A 20493-nucleotide genomic window follows, 5' to 3' on the forward strand; every position below is an offset into this window, starting at 1 on the left:
ATGTATTATATTATACGTACATACCTATGTATTGTATTATATGTTTGAAAATCATATTACGATCATTACATATAATTGATACTATATTCAAAGATTTAAAATTATATTCATAAGTAAGATTTACCCATGATTATCGATCACTTAAAAATCGTATTTCACGTAAAATTGTTTCACTTAGATTCATCTTTAATGAATTTATTATATGAATTATTTAAAATAATGTTACAAATGTAACTCATAAACTCATATTTAATAATCACAATAGTTTTATATAGACATATAGACATATAATATATAGTATACAATATATAATACACTTTATATATATATTTATATATATATATATTTAATTAAAACATATATTTAATAAATAATATCTATTTATAATTTATATTAAATAATATATAATATATATATATAATTAATAATTTATATTATATATATAAATATAATTATATATTTTAAGTATGTATATTTATATTATTTTATTTTTACAGGTATATATTTTATTTTTATTAATAATCATATATATATATATATATATATATATATATATATGCATGGAGTGTCTCAATAAAAAATATCTACCATAATTATTATTATGAAATTTAATGAATTTTTTCGAAGGACGCTGAGACAGGTAAATTTTATTTTCGAGTAGAATAGATTTTTAACATAAATTTATCTACTTTAGTGAATTAATAATCCTTCTTTCGAGTACTCCCTCAGAAATCTTAAGTGGCAACAAGCTTAAATGATATATCATTTAAAAGATCTTTTAATTTTCTTTAGAACAGCACCTACTTTATTTATTTTTTTTCTTTTTTCTTAATTTGAACTCTTTTAATTGAGGAAATACATTTGAAAGTTTCAAATTGAGAACAATTTTTTTTTTTATTAAATATTCAACATATGTATCGTCTATCTCCATGCAATAATAAAAAATCTATTCCTCAGTATTACGTCAAACATTTTTCAATAGATCAGTTGTAATCTGACGGTATTCTTCGACTATACACTGTTGAAGTTCTCCTATTGAAGCCAGTTTGGTATTATATATATACCGGATTTTAAGCATTCCTATAGGAAAAAAAAAAAAAAAAAAAATAGAAACAAAAAAAAAATAGAAATCCAAGGTATGAATCACAAGATTTGATAATAATCCTGGTGGACACTTTTTGTTGAGACTGTATATAGGTCTATATAGCAAGAGAAAGAGAGAAAGAAAAAAATAGAGAGGAGAGAGAGAGAGAGAAAGAGAGAGAGATGGAGTTTGTTTGCTCGTTGAACGTAACGAAGTCGCGAAGTCCAGAGAAACGATCGCGGAAGTTACAGCCGCATACGTAGCTACGCGAAAATAATAAGTTACCGCTGGATTTACGACACAGGACCTCCCGGCGCGTCGCAACCGCGATGTAACTGAATTTCAAATTTAAACGTATTCGCACCTGACTATGGTCAGCTTTGTGCATAGGGACAAACGATATTTTCTCTTTCTCTCTTTCTCGCTCTCTTTCTCTCTTTCTCTCTCTATCTTTCTCTCTCTATGTCTCTCTCTCTCTTTCTCTCTCTCTCTCTCTCTCTCTCTCTCTCTCTCTCTATCTATCTGTCTGTTCGTATGTCTATATGTCCGTCTGTCTCTTTCTCTCTACCTACGCCCATTTCCATCTCAACCTTTGTACGTCTTACCGCGAGTGCTTATTTTCCTTCCCGTTGCGATTCCTTCCTCGATAGGAAAATTTTTTTTCCAAATACATTACCAACCAACCAAGACCACTCTCTACAAGAATTTTACATAAACGAGTCGGCGATAAAAGATACTTGTGAACCCGTGTAATATAACACTTACGTATAATTACGTTAGTTTTAAATAAATATCCGTGTAACGAGCAATGAATAATAATTTGTGAAAAATTAATAAATATAGTTGAGACGTAAAAAATATGAATATATATATATATATTTGAGACAAAGAAAATATAATTTATACAGTAAACAATAATTCAATTTTAATTAGACGAATTTAAAGAAGAAAATAGTCTTCTAAAAAATTTTTAAAATAATGATTAATATTATATGAATAAAATGAAATTATTAAATTGAACGAATTAACGAACCAAACAAATTAAATGAATAACATTGAATGAAATGAATAATAATGATTCAATAAAATGAATAAATGAAACGAATAAATAAAATGAATGACATTAAATGAAATAAATCATAATGATTAAATTAAATTGTATTAGCTCGTACTAAATTATATTATCTAAAAAGAAATATTATAATATTATTATAATGTATAAACTTATAAAATCTAATATACTTAAACTTCATAATGGTTCGAGGAAAGAGAAAGCAACGGAGAGAGGGTGTATCCTTATCGACGGTCTTTGAACGACTACCTTGAAAAAGGTCACGTAACCAATCTCGAGTCTAGGATAATAACAACAAATGGTTCATTCGCGACACTACCTTCATAACTCAAGGTCGTGACATAATACGAATATCAGTTCCTCATATATTATATACACGTTCTTACATAGAATTTTCAATTTAATGAACGTTGTTTAGTACTTTATAATATTACGATAATAAAAGAAATTGTTATATGAAAATGAAATTAATTGTATCATTTTAATATGATCATATATAAATTTTTATATGAAATAAAAAAGTTTTTATATGAAAATAAAAAGTTTCATATTTACAAATAATTAATTATTGTAAATATTCTTTTTATATACGAATATTAATTATTTGTTAATACAATATGTAACATAATTATTAAATCATACGAGTATATTACAATTGCATAATTATTTGTTAATTTTTGTATATTTATGTAAATTTTTATATTCAATATTCCCGTTTATTATTTATACATATATATATATATATATATATATATATATATATATATATATATTTATATATATATATATATTAGGTTGGAAACTATGAAACGGGCGTTTTTGTTTAGTTATTTATTTTCATTCAACGTCCGTTTCATAGCTTCCAACCTAATACTTATTTTATATTATTATTTAAAAAATAATTATATTAAATATTATATTAGATTGACTATCCTACGATAGATTATCCTACTATGCAAATTATTGTAAAAAAATTAATTATTAATGATCAATCCAATAAAATAATGAAATATTTTTATAATCAGATAGATTACTTTGCGTGTAGAATAAAATCAATGTGTTAGATACTCGATTTGATTATATTCAATCTAACATTCTAACGTGTCTATCAGCTTAGTGACCTACTGTGTTCATAAATAAATCTCCACTCGTATTTTCCTTCGTAGAAATACGCGATAAAACGATATAATCTCAACGAAAGACATATTTCCAGCTCGCATTGACACCATTGAGCGAGTCCATTGAAGGTAACGTAAAGTTGATGGACAACATGATCTAACGTAAATCGCCTAGCCATTAAGCGAGACGTGTGTCGACGTCAACTAGAGTCTCGTGTGACACAACTTCACACGTACTAAGATACATACATACACACATATATATATATACACACATACACATGTATACACATGTATGTACATGTATGTACATATATCTCTAGATATGTATGTATTACATCTATCAATGTACGAAATCTACACCAGCTTTTCGCCATTTGCTGTTCCTGCAATTGGATACGCCATTCAAAATCAACGAAGCTCATCTTTCGAAATCAGTTTTGCGTAATTTACACATTAATTCAATAATATTGCGTTATGTTTACTATCCTAACGTTTATCCTACGATACGTGTTATCATTCATTCAAAACACATTTCTTCACCGACTCTTCTTTACTGATAAAAAAATTAATGATAAAATCAAATTAAATTTAAATGTCAAAGATCGAAAATTAAATGAGATATTTAATATTTTTCTATCGATTATTAATAAAAAAAAATATCACTCGTTGTTAGTGTTTGATTTAAAAGAAAAAAAAAAAAAAAAGAGAGAAAAAACACTATTCCAAAATTACAATCGTATATCTTATCATTCTGTGAATAATAATATGACAAGAATAATGATAAGACAAGAAACGAAATAAGAAAAAAAAATGATACCAATAAAATTTCATTAATATAACGAAATAAATTGTTAACAAAACTCCATATTTGTAAAGTACATTAGATTCATTCGATCTCTGTCAATTATGGAAAACTTTAAACGAACATTCGTTAGTATAATTATTCAATGAATCGAAACGATCAATGAATAATATAGAACAGAGAAAGAGATAAAAATAGAGAGAGAGAGAGAGAGAGAGAGAGAGAGAGAGAGAGAGAGAGGGAAACCGGTAATGTAACTATGTAGCTATCGTGTGACGTGACTTTAGACTAATTAAATCTCGATGTTTCATGGTGTCAGATAGGCACACTCGAGCGATCACGATCTGTCGCGAGATAAGTTAAGGCGACAAGAATTAAGGTTTAGTCGACTTCCATGCTCCCTTCAATTCTATCTATCTCTCTTTAAACATTATTCTTCATCTCTCTCTCTCTTTTTCTCTATCTCTGTCTGTCTATCTCTTTCTTTCTCCCTCTCTTTTTCTTTCTTTTTCTTTCTATTGGAATTGATTATGTCTCTTTTTCGTTTCTATCACTTTGATCTACATCTATCATTAATTTTGTTGTGTTATATTCATAAAATTGAAAAATATTTTTTTATTTTCTATTATAAATAGATTGCAATGTAAAAATATAAAAAGAGGTACTATTACAAAAGAGGTATTATTACACGATTCAAAATAAATATACATTTGGATATCATTGATAATTACATTTAATATAATAAGATTTATTTATCGTAATTAATAAAGTCACGATAAATCATTTTCATTGATTAGAACTGAAAATATTTGAGAATGATATATTTAGTCTTAAATTAAAATCAAATACGACAATCCTAAGTTAACTTAAAGGTAACATAAAATTTCAAGATAAACACTTTTCATGTTTTTAACGATCGAAAGATAATGATTGGTTACGTTAAATTAAAAATTCTACTTTACTTTTGTTCGTAATAAAAATATGACATTATCGAAACGAAATGGATACATGGGCATTATCAAATTATCCGATTCAATATGATATTTATCAGTCGATTAATAAATTGTCTCAGTATATGATAAATCTCATTTGATCGATTAATATTGAAAATTTTCGAGAAAGAATTACCTAATTCTAAATTTTAAATTGGCTACATTAACAGACAACCTTAAGTTAACTTAAAAGCCTACATGAAATTCCAACTGAACACTTGTCACTTTTTTGCAATTTGAAAAGCAACGTTTCATCGAGTCTTATTGCATTATCACCGATTTTTTATTCGTTGAGGTGCAATTTCACGCACGTCCCGCTTCTTTTACACCAAGTTAAAATAAGAATAAGAGGAACATCAAGAAGAATATCAAGAAGAAGAAGAAGAAGAAAAAGAAAAAGGTGGAGGAGGAGAAGAAGAAGAAGAAGAAGAAGAAGAAGAAAGAGAGGGAAAAGGAGAAGGGCGGAATGCGATCTAAGATGAGAGATTAGTCGGTAAAGAGAGCCTCAGGAGTACGTACGATCGCGTACGCGTGTAAATATGGGGCTTGTAAGTAGGCACCAAGGAGTGGAAGAAGAAGAAGAAGAAGAAGAAGAGAAAGAGAAAGAGAAAGAGAAAGAGAAAGAGAGAACGAGAGAGGTAGATTGTTGGGTTGGTCGACCGAGGCTATCGTTGCACCAGGATGCGCATATATGTAGTCCCTAGTGTGTTAGCAGAAGTCTACCCACGTTAGACGTTAGGTTAGCGAGCCATACGTATCGTTATCGTGACATCGTCGTTTTAAGGCACCGTGTTAGCTTGGAACGAATAGACAGTACGAAGAGTTTCCTTGCCAGACCAGAGAGCTGCCTTTCTTGAACATGTGGAGGACCTCTCAATGAAAAGAGACAGAGAAAGAGTAAAGAGTAAAACGATAGAAAAGGATAGAAAGTAAAAGGATCTCCATAGAAATAGGCGGAGAAAGATAGGGAAAGAAAGAAAGAGAGAGAGAGAGAGAGAGAGAGAGAGAGAGAGAGAGAGAGAGAACATCTATTTATACCTACATACATAATAATTCTTAATCATTTCTAATTTGATTCCTCGATAAATTTTATAATCTTCACATTAAGATTATTTAACAATTTTCGCATTAAGATCTTTCGATGATTTTTAAGAAAAAGAAAAAAAAAAGAAAGAAAGAAAGAAGATAAAAAATTAAAAAGGAAAAATCACCCGATGTCCGATTGGTTACTAGCAGGACATATGTAATATTTTGTTGTAAATTAAATGGCAAATATTCGAATGGCCTTATAGTGTATAAACCTTATGGTGTATGCTAACCTTAAAGGTAACGAAGCTCCTCGTGGCAATAAGAGTCGCCAGTGTTCCAACCCTCTTTTCCCCTTTTTACCATACTCAGTATACCCACGCACGCGTGCGCACATACACACACACACGCACATAGACACATATACACACATATGCGTGTTATTTTTTACTTCGGTTAATCTCTCATCTTATGTAGATCCTTAACAGCATTTGCATTCGAAGGGACGACGATTACGAGACAACAGAATTGCACCCCACCGTACTACTCCCAACGATCGACTAGTAATTATCATCCAACGGGGGTGTGCTTACAGTGATTTGTCCATTTTCGGCAGGCCGCTATTTGCATTCCGATCGGCGAGTTCGAGTTATCGTTTAGAGCGATCTCTCTCTCTTTCTCTCTCTCTCTCTTTCTTTCTCTCTCTCTCTCTCTCTCTCTCTCTCTTTCTCTCTGTATCTTTACGACGAAAGCGTCCTGTTCTTAATTACTATCGATGAATTTTATTCAAGAATTTCATCGATTTAACATAGTCTAACAAGTTGCACACTGAGTTATAGATATATGTAGTGTCCTTAAAAAAAAAAAAAAGAAACAAAAAGAGATGAAAAAAAGGTACAAAAATTATTTTCGATCGATACAATTTATCATACTTTATGAGATTAGAATATTTTTATATAGAATTAAGTATATTTAAAATTAAACGAAGAATATTAACTGAAAGAAATGCTAACTATAAAAAAAAATTCTAAATATGATCGACCCATTAACTTGATAGGTATTAATTCGCTTAAGTGTAAATTTTTATAATAAAAAAAAGAAAAAAAAAGAAAATAAATAAATAAAAGTAAATAATATAAATTGTAAATGTAGAAACCTTTAATGACTAGCAATAAACAATAAAAAACATCGAAGTATTAATAAGCTATCATTAATTTCATATGATTCGTTATTATATATATTCGTTATTATATAATAAAATAAAATTAATTTATTAATGGTATCATCATTCTAATAAGACGAAATATCAAACGTACGTAATACAATCAATAATATTTTTTTAAAAATTATTATTTTTAAAATATATTTTTTAAAATTTAAACCTTCATATATCGTAACAATTTAATAAACTAACAAAAGTATCATTATAATTCTTTTTATATGATTTAATTACAATTTATTCAGATAAATTAAATAATAAAATAAATATCCCTTAGTATCTAATAAAATAAGGAACACCCTATATAGCTTATCAATGGTATGGTAAAGAAGAAACAAGGTTAACATAGAAAGGGCTCACCGCTTGGACCTATTGTATTGTAATACAGTTTGAACTTGCCCAGGTAATATGGCATGCTTACAAGTATTTAGAATGTAACGGGTGTACTGATCGCAAGTTCGCGGACCAACTCTTCACAAGGAGTCCTTTTACACGCGTAATCTTCTGTGAATCTATCGGCATTTTCTTTTATACATAAGTACAGTAGTACTACATGTATAGAATAAAGAAAGAACCGAAGGTAATACATATATATATATATATATATATATATATATATATATGTATATATATGTATATATATAAATATAAATAGGTATCTATATATATAGATACGTACTTCTGAATACCGTACTCATCTATAGAGACGATTGTACATGTATTGTATAGTACTACCGAGAGGCTACTTACGAATATATACCGGGTGATTTAAAATAAAACTGACAGAAATTAAATTATTTTTGTTGAATCGTCAAAATGATCCTTTTCATTCTTTTTCTTTTCTTTATTTTTTTTCCTTTTGTTTTTTTTTTTTTGTTTATTTCGTTCGGTCAGTTGAAAAGTAATATACCGGCAGATGCGTTTTTACGATGAGAAAAGTCTTACCGATAAGAAATTCAACGTGAGTCATTTTGTTTTGAGAAATAAAAGAAAAGAAAAAGGAAAAAAAGAACAAACGGAAGGAAAAAAGAATAAGAAAAAAAAGCTTTTTACGCTTTTCCATAGCCGCGAATTTTGTCAGGGGCTATAAAGATAAGCGGTTAAGTAGGGGGGGATTATTAAGATGATCTCGAGATCCATTAAGAATTCTTCAGGATATAACGAAAAGGTAACATCGTTTTTTTTTTCTCAATTCAATCCTATTCAAACTTGTCTCGATATTAGGAAAAAAAAAACGAAAAAAAAGGAGAGAAAGAGAGAAAGAGAGAGAGAGAGGAGGGGAGGAGAAATAACATTGATTATTCTATTAGTATACAATGAGTACCATAAAAAGTAATGTTATCTCTTTTCTTTTCTCTTTTTCTTCTCTCTCTCTCTCTCTCTCTCTCTCTCTCTCTCTTTCTCTTGCTTTCTCTTTATTTCACACTTCACTCGTAACTTAAAGCAAATCGTTTCAAAATGTTTTCATCCACTCTAATAAAGATGATGATGACCATGATGGACACTTGAATAAGTGTCCTCGAAAGTTTGAAAACTAAGTAATCGCGAGTCGACCTAACGAGCAAAGGTTAAATCGAAGAAAGAAAGAAATTAAAAGAGGATTAGATGAAAAGCTTTGGGGAATAATAACCCTATACACCCCGTGAATAGATGAAGAATAAGGAGTAAGTAGAAAAAGAAGAAAATGAAGAAACAGAAGAAGAAGATACCTTAAGACGTTTCGAAGTCTCGTTAGGAGTCGATGGTTCGTACCATAAAACGTCTTGGATTTCACTCTTAGAAGAAGGACTGAAAGACTGATCCGCTTAAGGGCCGGTTTGGCATAACACAAGAGAAAGAAAGAGAGAGAGAGAGAAAGAAGGATCGAAGAGACGTAACGCCACGGAAAGATCGTAAATCGACGGAAGAAAACGATTCTATCGTTTCTCCTACAGGCTCCGCTCGTTTTTGCATGGGGACCATAAGGGAGAAGAGAGCCGAGAAAATCGCTTGAATACGTGCCGACGTAAGTATTCCAACGCGACGAATTTATTGTCTCTTGTGTACGTGGAAATCCGAGGCTATCCACGAAACCGTCCTCTTCTCGACCATTCTACGAGTTCTCCTTCGAATTTATCCAATCGAATAAAATACGTCTATTTTACTAGCTTTAACTTACGCCGACACCATTGTTAACAATAAGTTTCACTTTAAGAACTGAATAAAAATAATGATATGTAATATAAATAATAATAATTATTATTAGTAGTATTAATATATAATAATAATAATAATGTATATAAATAATATAATATAATAGATATATAATAGATATAATGGATATGTATATATTATAATATATATATATATATTATATTATTTATATAAATTATTATTATTGTTATTGTTGTTATTGTTGTTATTGTTGTTATTGTAGTTATTGAGTTATTATTATTACTATTATTATATATAAATACTATAGTAATTATTATTATTATGGATTACAGGATTTTATTTAGATTTAAAAAAAAAAGTATTAATATATTTGTAGTATATATTTATTTATAAATATATCTCGTATAGATATATTACGAATATATATCATCAACTATATTACAAATATATTTTGTAATTATAATTCGAATTAATTCATTATATAAAATCATTTTAGTCACTTTAAAAACGTCAACATATTGTTTAATTACGCTTTGAGAATTAAAGAAAAATAAGATAATAAGAAAAAAAAAAAATAATAATAATAATAATAATAATAATGATAATTATTGCGGACACTTAGATTACTGATGCATTTATATTTTAAAAGAAATAAAATACAAAATAATTTTAGTTATTTTAATAACGCCAACTGAGTTATTGAGTTTCACTTCGACAACTTAAATAATGTTTAGAAAAAATAAATGCAAATCGAAAAATTCATAAAACAGATTTTTTTTTATACTTATAACAATGAAGAATATTTCTTTACTTATTGATTTTGTTTGATGAATTTACGCTAAATATATTTAATAAAATAAATTCACTATGAATCTTCAACTTGGAAATTTTAGTTAGAAATTTTATTTTTACATTGTTTTTTTTTCATTTCTTAAATTAGATAAATACGTCATACTTTTATGACAATAATTTTGAAACTTTATAAAAATAAATTGGCCCTTCGAGTTATCGAAACGTTTTTAAGAATTACTAACTCGTCTCTCTCTCTTCCTCTCCTTTCCACTCACTTTCTCTCTCTCTCCCTCTCTCTAAATTCGTCCGCACTCATTAACCATGGTAAAGCGTACCGCGTCGGCATTATGCATATGTGTCTCGCACGTTTAAAATAAACATACTGAATTAAACATTAGCCGGATAACAACGAATTTTAATTATCTTCTTGCCTTCTCTGCACGGCTTTGGCCGATGCAGTTGGTCGTTACTGTCGCCTCCTTGCGAGCACCGGAAAGCAACGATATACAAAACAAAAGTATAATGAAAACAAAAAAAAAAGAAGATAAAAAACTTCATTTAAAAACAGAAACTCCAAAACTTACACATTTATATATACTACCTATGCCTATACTTGTATCAACGATGATGAATAAATAAAAAAAAAAAAAAATTATATGACTAAATATTCGTTAAGAATAGAAGAAAGAGAAAATAAAAAACTTCAAAAATTTTCACATTTATACGTACTATCTATGCCTATATTAACGATAATGAATAAATAAATAAATAAATAAATAAAATATCAGCTAAGAATACAAAAACAAAATTAAGCCATTAATAATTTTATAATTTAAAGAATATATTATTTTCTATAGTTATATACAAAATTAGATGTTACATTAAATAATTAATAGATAATGTTAGAATTTAAGAAAACGAAAAAAAGAAATGTAATTTTACACAAAAATTACGAATCCTTTTGATCGTAATATATATTTAAACAAAAATAAATTAAATAAAATGAAAATTGAAATAATATTAACATAAATAAAAATAAAAAGAAAAATATAAAGAAAAATTGATGTGTAAAGAAAAAGGTAGACTTAAATGAAAAATAAATAAAAATTGACGAAAAATTAGCATAAATAAAGATAAAAATAAAAATGAATATGCATGAAAAGAAATTGAGAAATAGAAACAAACAAAAATAAATAAATAAAAATTATCATAAAATTATCATATACACACATATGCGCGCGCACGCATATATATATATATATATATATATATATATATATATATATATGTTGAAGAAAAACGTTAACAAGAAGTTACAGGTATACATTTTTTCACTCGATCGAATTCGCGTCAAAAGTCAAAGCTCATACGTCAAAAGTATCAAGAATCAAAAATGATATTTGTAAAAATGAAAGAGATGGAGAGAGGAAAAAAAGAATAAGAAAAAGATAAAAAAGGATAAGAGAAGAATGACAGTGCGAGAAGGTCGCGCTAACGAGTGTCCGTTTCTTTGAAGGAGAAGAAACGAAGTTTCTAGCGGGTGTCAAAAGTCAAAAGGGAGCACCTGTAGAAAGGATAGCTGGAAGCCCCGGCAATGTTTCCAATCGACGATTCGAACGGACGTTTATCACTGGTGAAGCTTGACACCTCAATGGAATACGAGCGGGGCTCTACGTTTTTACGAGAACAACGATCACGACAACTCAGACGGATGTTTCATCCTGGAAAATCGTAGGACGCTTGTCTCTCGTCTATCCGATAATAGGATAGAACTATAGAAACGAGGATGAAATAAAAGCGTACGACGTTAAAGGATCCTCCTATAAAGGATAAACAACTCTGACCGTTAGATCGACAAACGGTCTAACGTTTGACGTTACTAAACAATACCTATTTCTATGTTAAATTTTTAAACGAAAACACTTTTACATAGGATATATCTATATAAGTATACCTGATGTGTCACAATTCTTCGTTTTTTTTTTTTCGCAAAACTTTATCGAACATATTCTACGAGTAAAAAATAAGAAAATATGTTAGCTAATTAAATAAAATTAATAGTTTATTAATTTTTTCTTATGTGCTGGTAAAATTAGACACCGAAGAAAAAAAAGAAGAAATTGGGACATCATATATATATATATGTTATGTCTTCTCATTTGTAAATATATCTAACAAATCTACGTTTCTAAGATTTCTAAACGAAATTTTGTCTATTTTGTTTCGTCTGAGATAAAAAAAAATAAATACAAAATTTAACTATAAGTAATCAGAGATAGAATCGATTCTATTAAAAAGAAAAAAAAAAAAAAGAACGAACTGTTGTCGGTCTTAAACTTAAATTTACGTAATTAGAATCTAAGCATTTTATCTACTTAATTTTTACGAATATAACTTTGCTATGAAATTCTAGTCTCAAAAATAAAATAAAATAAAAAGGTAAACGTAATTTCACATGATCGCAATCCTTATTCAGCAAAGAATGTAATTTAACATATAACATTTTTTTCAACGAAAATTTGAATGTTCTCTTGCACTCTCTCTCTCTCTCTCTCTCTCTCTCTCTCTCTCTCTATCTATCTCTCTCTCTTTTTATCTCTCACTCCCTCTCTCTCTCTCTCTCTCTCTCTCTTTCTTTGTTATCTTGCTTTAGAGTTCTTCTTCCGACGCTACTTCCACGAAGTCTACAACATCGTCTTGATATCAAGCTTCTCGTATTGTCTTAAAACATTTACGTCGTCGTATTGAACCGAACCGCTTGGAAATTCAAAGAATTTGTCGATAAGCCCGATTAAAGGGCGGCCTCCATTTCACGAGCCGCATAATCTGTACTGATAATGTTGAGAAAATTCATGCTCGTTAACTCGCTCTCCAATATGGCCGTCATGTTTATCCGGTCTTTTCTTAAGAAAGTCAAACAGATATATATATATATATTTATATATATATATATATATAGATAGATATATAGATATATAGATATATATATATATATATATATATAGAGAGAGAGAGAGAGAGAGAGAGAGATTAATATCGTCGTAAAGTTTCGCGTATACCTAACTAAATAAACGTCTGGTGAATGGAACTTATTAAACGTATACAATGCTATTAAGCTATCGTTCTATTTTATTGAATTAAAGTAAAACATAATTTAGAAATTTTATAGATTAGAGACTTGACAAAATGTGAATCATAATTATTGTTATATAATTATTATTATTATTATTATTATTATTATTATTATTATTATTATTATTATTATTACTGTTGTTATTGTTATTATTGTTGTTGTTGTTATTATTATAATTTAAAAGAAATTTTGAGCATAATACAAAAAAGGAATAAATTAAATTATGTATTAAAAATATATTATATATATATGTATGTGTATATGTCTGATATATCTATAATAAATTATAAATATTAAATATTGTTATATATATGCAAATGTTAATTAACGTTATAAACACTTATAAACGTGTGACACAGAATGGATCTTAAATTTCGATTATAATATAAATGGTATATAGTTAAAAGAAAAACAGTATGTATATCTAATAATTAGTAGATATTGTTTAAAAGAAGCTAAGAAAAAAAAATTAAAAAGGAAAGGAAACGAAGAAAAAAATAAGGAGAATTCGAACTTTCGTCTTATAATAAAATTGCAAGAAATATCAACTCGTACGAATCTAAAACGTATCGAAAGCTAATTATTAATCAACTTCGGGACGATAAGCTCGTAACTGAATCATTACGTGATTCTCGTTCCAAAATTCTCATTGGCAAGTTATCAAGAGTGGAACTCGAACCATCGTTCCTTCATCAAACTCCGCTCCAGCCAATTAGGAGGATCAACAAAGAGAACGAAAATTCTTTTCTTAGTTCATATTACATATTAAAAAATGCTATCAAATTGAACGAATTCAAATAAACTTAAGGTTTCAGAGTCAAAAAAAATTAGTAAATATTTCTTCCCCTGTCATTTTCTTTCCCTTTTATTTTACGTCTCTGCCATTTTATCGGTCTGCTATCTTCTCCCTCAACCATTTTGTTTATCTGACTTTTTATTTTTGTCTGTTACTTTTTTATCTACTTGTTAATTCTCTGCCATTTCGTTTGTATTTTGATATTTTCAAAAAAAGTGATATTCAATTAAATTTTGTTGCTGAATTTGTATGAATGATGTTGTGTATTTCCTTTTCTTTTGAATTGTGCTATGTTGAATTGTGCTTGTATTTTATTTATACAATATAATCTCAAATACAAATACATATATGTATACATATTTGAATATATATTCTGTTTCATGTCTCATAGTCATGCAAGCAATCAGTTTTATAATAACGAACATTCTAATAAATCGAAGTTTAATTAATGCATTGTTAAATAATCGTCCGTTTATTATCTAAAACAAACAATTTATCTATTTGCCTTTTCATTTTTCTGCAAAATGACAAATAGGCCATTTTGTCGGTCTCGCTATTTTTTTCGATTTGTCACTTTGTTCTATTTGCTTATTTTTTTTTCATCTACCATTTTGTTGATTATTATTTCCCCATCTTCCATTTTTCTCTGTCATTTCATTTCTTTGTCAATTTATTCATCTGCCATTTTATCGATCTTACAATTCAATTTTTATTTTACCTTTTTTATCTTTTCTTTTTTCTTCATAATAATTAATAATATACAAAAATTATTAAAAATGTGAATTAAATATTTCACCCGGTAGATAGGTATATCAATAATTTATTTATCTATCTCTTTTTCTCTTTCTCTAACTGTCCGTCTATCAATATATATCTATCTCTGTCTCTGCGTGTTTTTCTCTGTCTCTTTCTCGCTCTTTCTTTCTGTATCTATCTCTTTTTCTCTGTCTCTTTCTCGCTCTTTCTTTCTGTATCTATCTCTTTTTCTCTTTCTCTCTCTCTCTCTCTCTCTCTCTCTCTCTCTCTTTCTTTCTGGTTATGCAAGCAAGAGTAGTTATGAGCAGTGAAGAGAACCGTTTCTCTGACGACGACGACAACTACGACGACGACAACGACGACGACAATGACGACGACGACGACGAAGACGAAGACGACATCTCGTCTCGTCGAGACGAGACGCCACGAACGAATAAAAACAGCGATACGAGCGTGATAATTAATTGGAGCTTGACTCTAATCTCTCTCTTTCGCTTCTGAGCCACTGTGTATGTATGTGCGAGAAAGATAGAGAAAGAGAGATAGATAGAGAGAGAGAGAGAAAGAGAGAGAGAGAGAGAGAGAGAGAGAGAGAGAGAGAGAGAGTAGGTGCTCGATGCCGAGTAATTGAACGCGATTCTCGTCTTTGATTAATCGCTTAATCGCTTAAGAGAAAAAGAGGAATATATATGAATGAAGAAGGAAGGAGAGAGGGAAAGAGAGAGAGAGAGAGAGACAGAAACAGACAGACAGAGAGATAACAAAACTGGAAAGGAGTACTGATTTGAAAAAAAAATTTTTTTAAATGTATAAAAAAAAATTGGCCATTGAAAGATGTCTTCTATCGAGAATTGCCTTTCTGGTCCTTGAAAGGACGTCGAGTAGGTATCTTCTTCGATAACCGATCGTTTTAGGAAAGAAGAATAAAAAAAACAGTGAAGAAAGAAGAAAAACAAATCGAATAGAAAATACTGCTTAGTAGTTTTCTGAGATAGAGAGAGAGAAGTTCCATCGTCGCACTGCTTTACAAATCTCTCACATTTCTCCTTCTTCTTTTCATGGAGTAAATTAACGGGGCATTCTCGGTCGTTGAATTCGAAAACAAAACAGGTTTCTTCTTCTTCTTCTTCTTCTTCTTCTTCTTCTTCTTCTTCTTCTTCTTCTTCTTCTTCTTCTTCTTCTTCTTCTTCTTCTTCTTCTTCTTCTTCTTCTTCTTCTTCTTCTTCTTCTTCTTCTTCTTCTTCTTCTTCTTCTTCTTCTTCTTCTTCTTCTTCTTCTTCTTCTTCTTCTTCTTCTTCTTCTTCTTCTTCTTCTTCTTCTTCTTCTTCTTCTTCTTCTTCTTCTTCTTCTTCTTCTTCTTCTTCTTCTTCTTCTTCTTCTTCTTCTTCTTCTTCTTCTTCTTCTTCTTCTTCTTCTTCTTCTTCTTCTTCTTCTTCTTCTTCTTCTTCTTCTTCTTCTTCTTCTTCTTCTTCTTCTTCTTCTTCTTCTTCTTCTTCTTCTTCTTCTTCTTCTTCTTCTTCTTCTTCTTCTTCTTCTTCTTCTTCTTCTTCTTCTTCTTCTTCTTCTTCTTCTTTCTAAAGAATTGCAAAAAGAGAAAAGAAGAAAAAGAAAAAAAAATAAAGAAGAAACATTAACATAATGATAACGTCTCGATTGATTAGAGTAATGATATAACTCAGTTAACTTTTCTTCTTTCGAGAGAATCAGATTTTAATCAAAATGATTTTGTAAAACGATACTAATGATTAATTAAATGTATATGACAATTATGAAAATGATCTAAGTAGTATAGATATATTTCTCATTCAAAATAATCAGATTTTAATCAGAATGATTTTTAAAACGATACAAATGATTAATTACTTATGAATGCTAATTATGAAAGTAATTTAATTGTAAGTCGTATATTTGTCTTTTTAGAGTATTTGATTATAATGAATGATTTTAATCTAATAATTTTTCATGTGATATAAATGATTAATTAAATGTAAATGGTAATTATGAAAATGATCTAAGTCATATATTTGACATTTAAAAAAATTAGATTTTAATTGAAATAATTTTTTAAAATGATATAAATGATCAATTAAATATAAGTGTTAATTATGATAAATTGTATATATCTGTCTTTCTAAAAAAAATTAGATTTTAATTAGATTAATCTAAATTGATATAAATAATTAATTCAAGATGATTGTTAATCATAAGAATGATATAATTGTAAATCATATAATTATTGTTTAAATGATTAGAATAATAATTCTTTTTTTAATTGATTAAATTAAAATTATGTAAAATGACATAAATGATTTTTGTAATTATAAAAATGATCTAATTCATACGTTTTTCATTTCCATGACAGAATAACATTTCGAAATATATAGATATATTTTTAAAAAAAAAATTTTGTATATACAATTTATCATATAGAAAAACTTTACAGAAACGACGACATTAGGCGAGGTATATCTATGTTAAAAAATATTATAAATCATGACTATGCTGAGCCAATAAACAATACTATTATTTTATATTACAAATTTCTACATTATTTATTAGCCAAACAAATATTATTGTTTACTTATTATAATATCTATATACTATTATACCATACTATAGATCATTATACTATACTATACTATTATTATATAATACTATACTATATTATTGACATTTATTTGGTATCGCATTATATTATACTAAAATGTTGTTGACTTACATCTGTATTAAATTATATTACTTTCGTTCAGATAATAAATACATAGATTTAAATATAAAATATTGACAATTCAAACATTAGCCAATTCAATAAATTTCCGATCGAAAGTAAGCTATTCTCTGTTCGATTAATCGCGAGCAATGCAATGTCCTTTGTTTTCATAGAGAATCGATCGGAGATCGTACTCGGCTGGAATCGAGCCATGCACTCGGCTCACTCGACAATGATATGACGTTGATTGTGATATGCAAATGAAAGATGGAGAGAAAGGCAGGGTGCAGAGAGTACATCTAATGAATATTTACTGGCTGTGGCTGGGAACGGTAAAGGTAGAAATTCTATATATACATATGACATATATATATAGTTCATATATGTATAAGTATAATTTATATAATGTATATACATAAAAATTATTATTATTATATATATATATAAATATATATATATAAATATATATATAAATATATATATATATATATATATATATATATATGGGCTGTATCCGCCTGCCGATTAAACGTATAATTTTCGAATTAAAGTCTCGATCAAATCGAACACTCGTTTTATGCAAATCAAAGAAGAAATTTCACCGGTCACTCCCACATCCTTTATATTTTTCTATTTTCTCATTTATACTTCTCATCATTCAAGGAATTTAAATCTCTGTATTTTCCTTTTGTTTGTAGTATTTGTTTATTTTTTTATTTTTATTTATTGTATTATGGTTATATTCTATTATTAATTCGTATGAATTAATTATATTTTATTTCTCTTCTCTTTTTCCCACCTCCCCCTCCCCCTTCCTCACTCTTTCTCTTTCTCTTTCTCTTATATTTAAAAATTCAATTGAATTAGATTGTAAACGTGTAATTTTTTGTAATTAATCATTTTTTTTCTCAAATAATTATTTTATATATATTAGAAATACATTGCTATTATTAGAAAGATTAGATATATTATTATTAATTAGGTTTTAACTTTTATATTGTTTATTAACCATTAGCGATCCTATTAGATTCTTTATGACCTATGCAATCAGGATTGAATTTATTTTATTAATCAATTTATCTATTAAATTGATTAATGTTGGATTATATATATGTTATATTTAAATACACCATCTTTTAATAATACCAATATAATTTAATATTATTGTAAGCAAACAGCACTAATATAGTATAATAGTATACTATAGATCGTCTTATTAAGAAGACTTGTTTAATTGTTATAGTACTGTAATTCATTGATATATACGATATGATACGATACAATTAATATACTGGGTGTACGGAATAAAACATTGCGAACTTATTTCTTAAATGAACTTATACGTTTAAAGAAAAATTTTACAGACAAATGTAATATGATTTCATGATATAAATGTTACGGCGTTAATTGTTTTTTATTTAATGGAATGTTTCAAGGTCAATTTCAAACCTCGTTCTTTCTTCCTTTTTTTCATCTATATCTTTTATAATGGCAACGTATTCTAACTTAAAAAGAAAAAAAAGAACAAGTAACTTTCGTCTGAAATATCTTTTTTTATCAATTTTCAATCTTATATCATTTTAATTGTATACTAGTGTTGTTATGTTTAAACATCGTTGTCTAATTTGATAGAAAATAATTTAAAAAAAAGAACATTCGTAAACATATCATTCTTATTTACCGCGATTCAATCTAATCTCTATCTGGAAATGTCGCACGAACGATATAACCACAAACTATCTGAAAAGTAGATCGATTTTTTTGATCTAAAGAATTTTAGTCGAAATTTCGTTAAGTCAATGATCCGAGTAAAGAAAACGATCTAGACTTTCGTTCTAGCTCGTTACTTCTATGGTATCTAAGGCCTGTAAGATCTATAGGATAGATAACACTGGGGATGTACTCACGTATTTTTCATATCTCCATGCTTATCTCCGGGAATCCTTCCGGAGCGACACCACCGACGGCGATCACTATCGAACAACACCAATTTTTGATTTCACTTTTTACAAGCACTAAAATAACAGGGTAAAATCTTACGATAGATTATATTGCATCGATCTGTTTTCACGAAGATAAACAAAAATGATCCCAAGTACGATATCCAAAATGATAACTCATCTCGGTTCATCGTGGGTCACAGAGAAGAATTATTGATTGAAGAAAAATAAAAAAAAAAAAAATAGTAATAATAAACAAAAGCAAAATAAAAAAGAAACAAAAAAAATATATCACTCACTTTCCTGTTCTTCCAATTTTCATGACGTTTAATAATAATAATAATAATAATAATAATAATAATAATAATAATAATAATAATAATAATAATAACAATAACAACAACAATAATAATAATAATAATAAAATAATAATAAAAATAATAATAATAATAATAATAATAATAATAATAATAATAATAATGACGATGACGAAGATGATAATAATAATAATTATAATATAAAAATAAATAAATAAAAAAAAGAGGGTGGTCAGAAGAAGAGATTGTCGAACTTGCTTGCTCGTTCACCTGAACAAAAGTGTTATAGTAAGAATGAGAAAGAGAGAGGGTGAGGAACAGACAGGCAGATAGAGAAAGAGAGAGAGAGAGAGAGAGAAAGAGAGAAACAGATAGATAGAGAGAGAGAGAGAGAGAGAGAGAGAGAGAGGGAGTGAGTGAGAAAGAGCAGGAGGGGAAGAAAACTTTTTCTTGGCGATTCGCTGTGCGTTAATCCATCACCGTTCGCGCCATCATCAGCCGCACGCCGCGAAGAAAAGCACGCGTGGCGAATCGAAGATGACAGAGGCGAAAGAAAGAAGTGGCATTAATTCAGTGCGA

The 20493-nt window shown here is 28.2% G+C and overlaps 1 protein-coding gene across 3 annotated transcripts in view; it reads right to left on the reverse strand.

Moving 5' to 3' along the window:
• dachs (unconventional myosin-IXb-like dachs) overlaps positions 1-19674 on the reverse strand; it is a 109615-nt gene extending 89941 nt beyond the window's left edge. Inside the window, exon 1 of one of the 3 annotated variants that reach the window (XM_085660949.1) lies at positions 19565-19674. The gene's annotated coding sequence lies outside the window, so the exon portion shown is untranslated. The remainder of the gene's footprint in view (positions 1-19564) is intronic. The other 2 variants (XM_085660948.1, XM_085660950.1) reach the window with 2 other exon arrangements.
• Between the last annotated feature and the right edge of the window lie 819 nt (positions 19675-20493).

The sequence above is a fragment of the Vespa mandarinia genome, chromosome 13, assembly GCF_050613455.1.
Source record: "Vespa mandarinia isolate Hongniang chromosome 13, ASM5061345v1, whole genome shotgun sequence".
Taxonomy (NCBI): domain Eukaryota; kingdom Metazoa; phylum Arthropoda; class Insecta; order Hymenoptera; family Vespidae; genus Vespa; species Vespa mandarinia.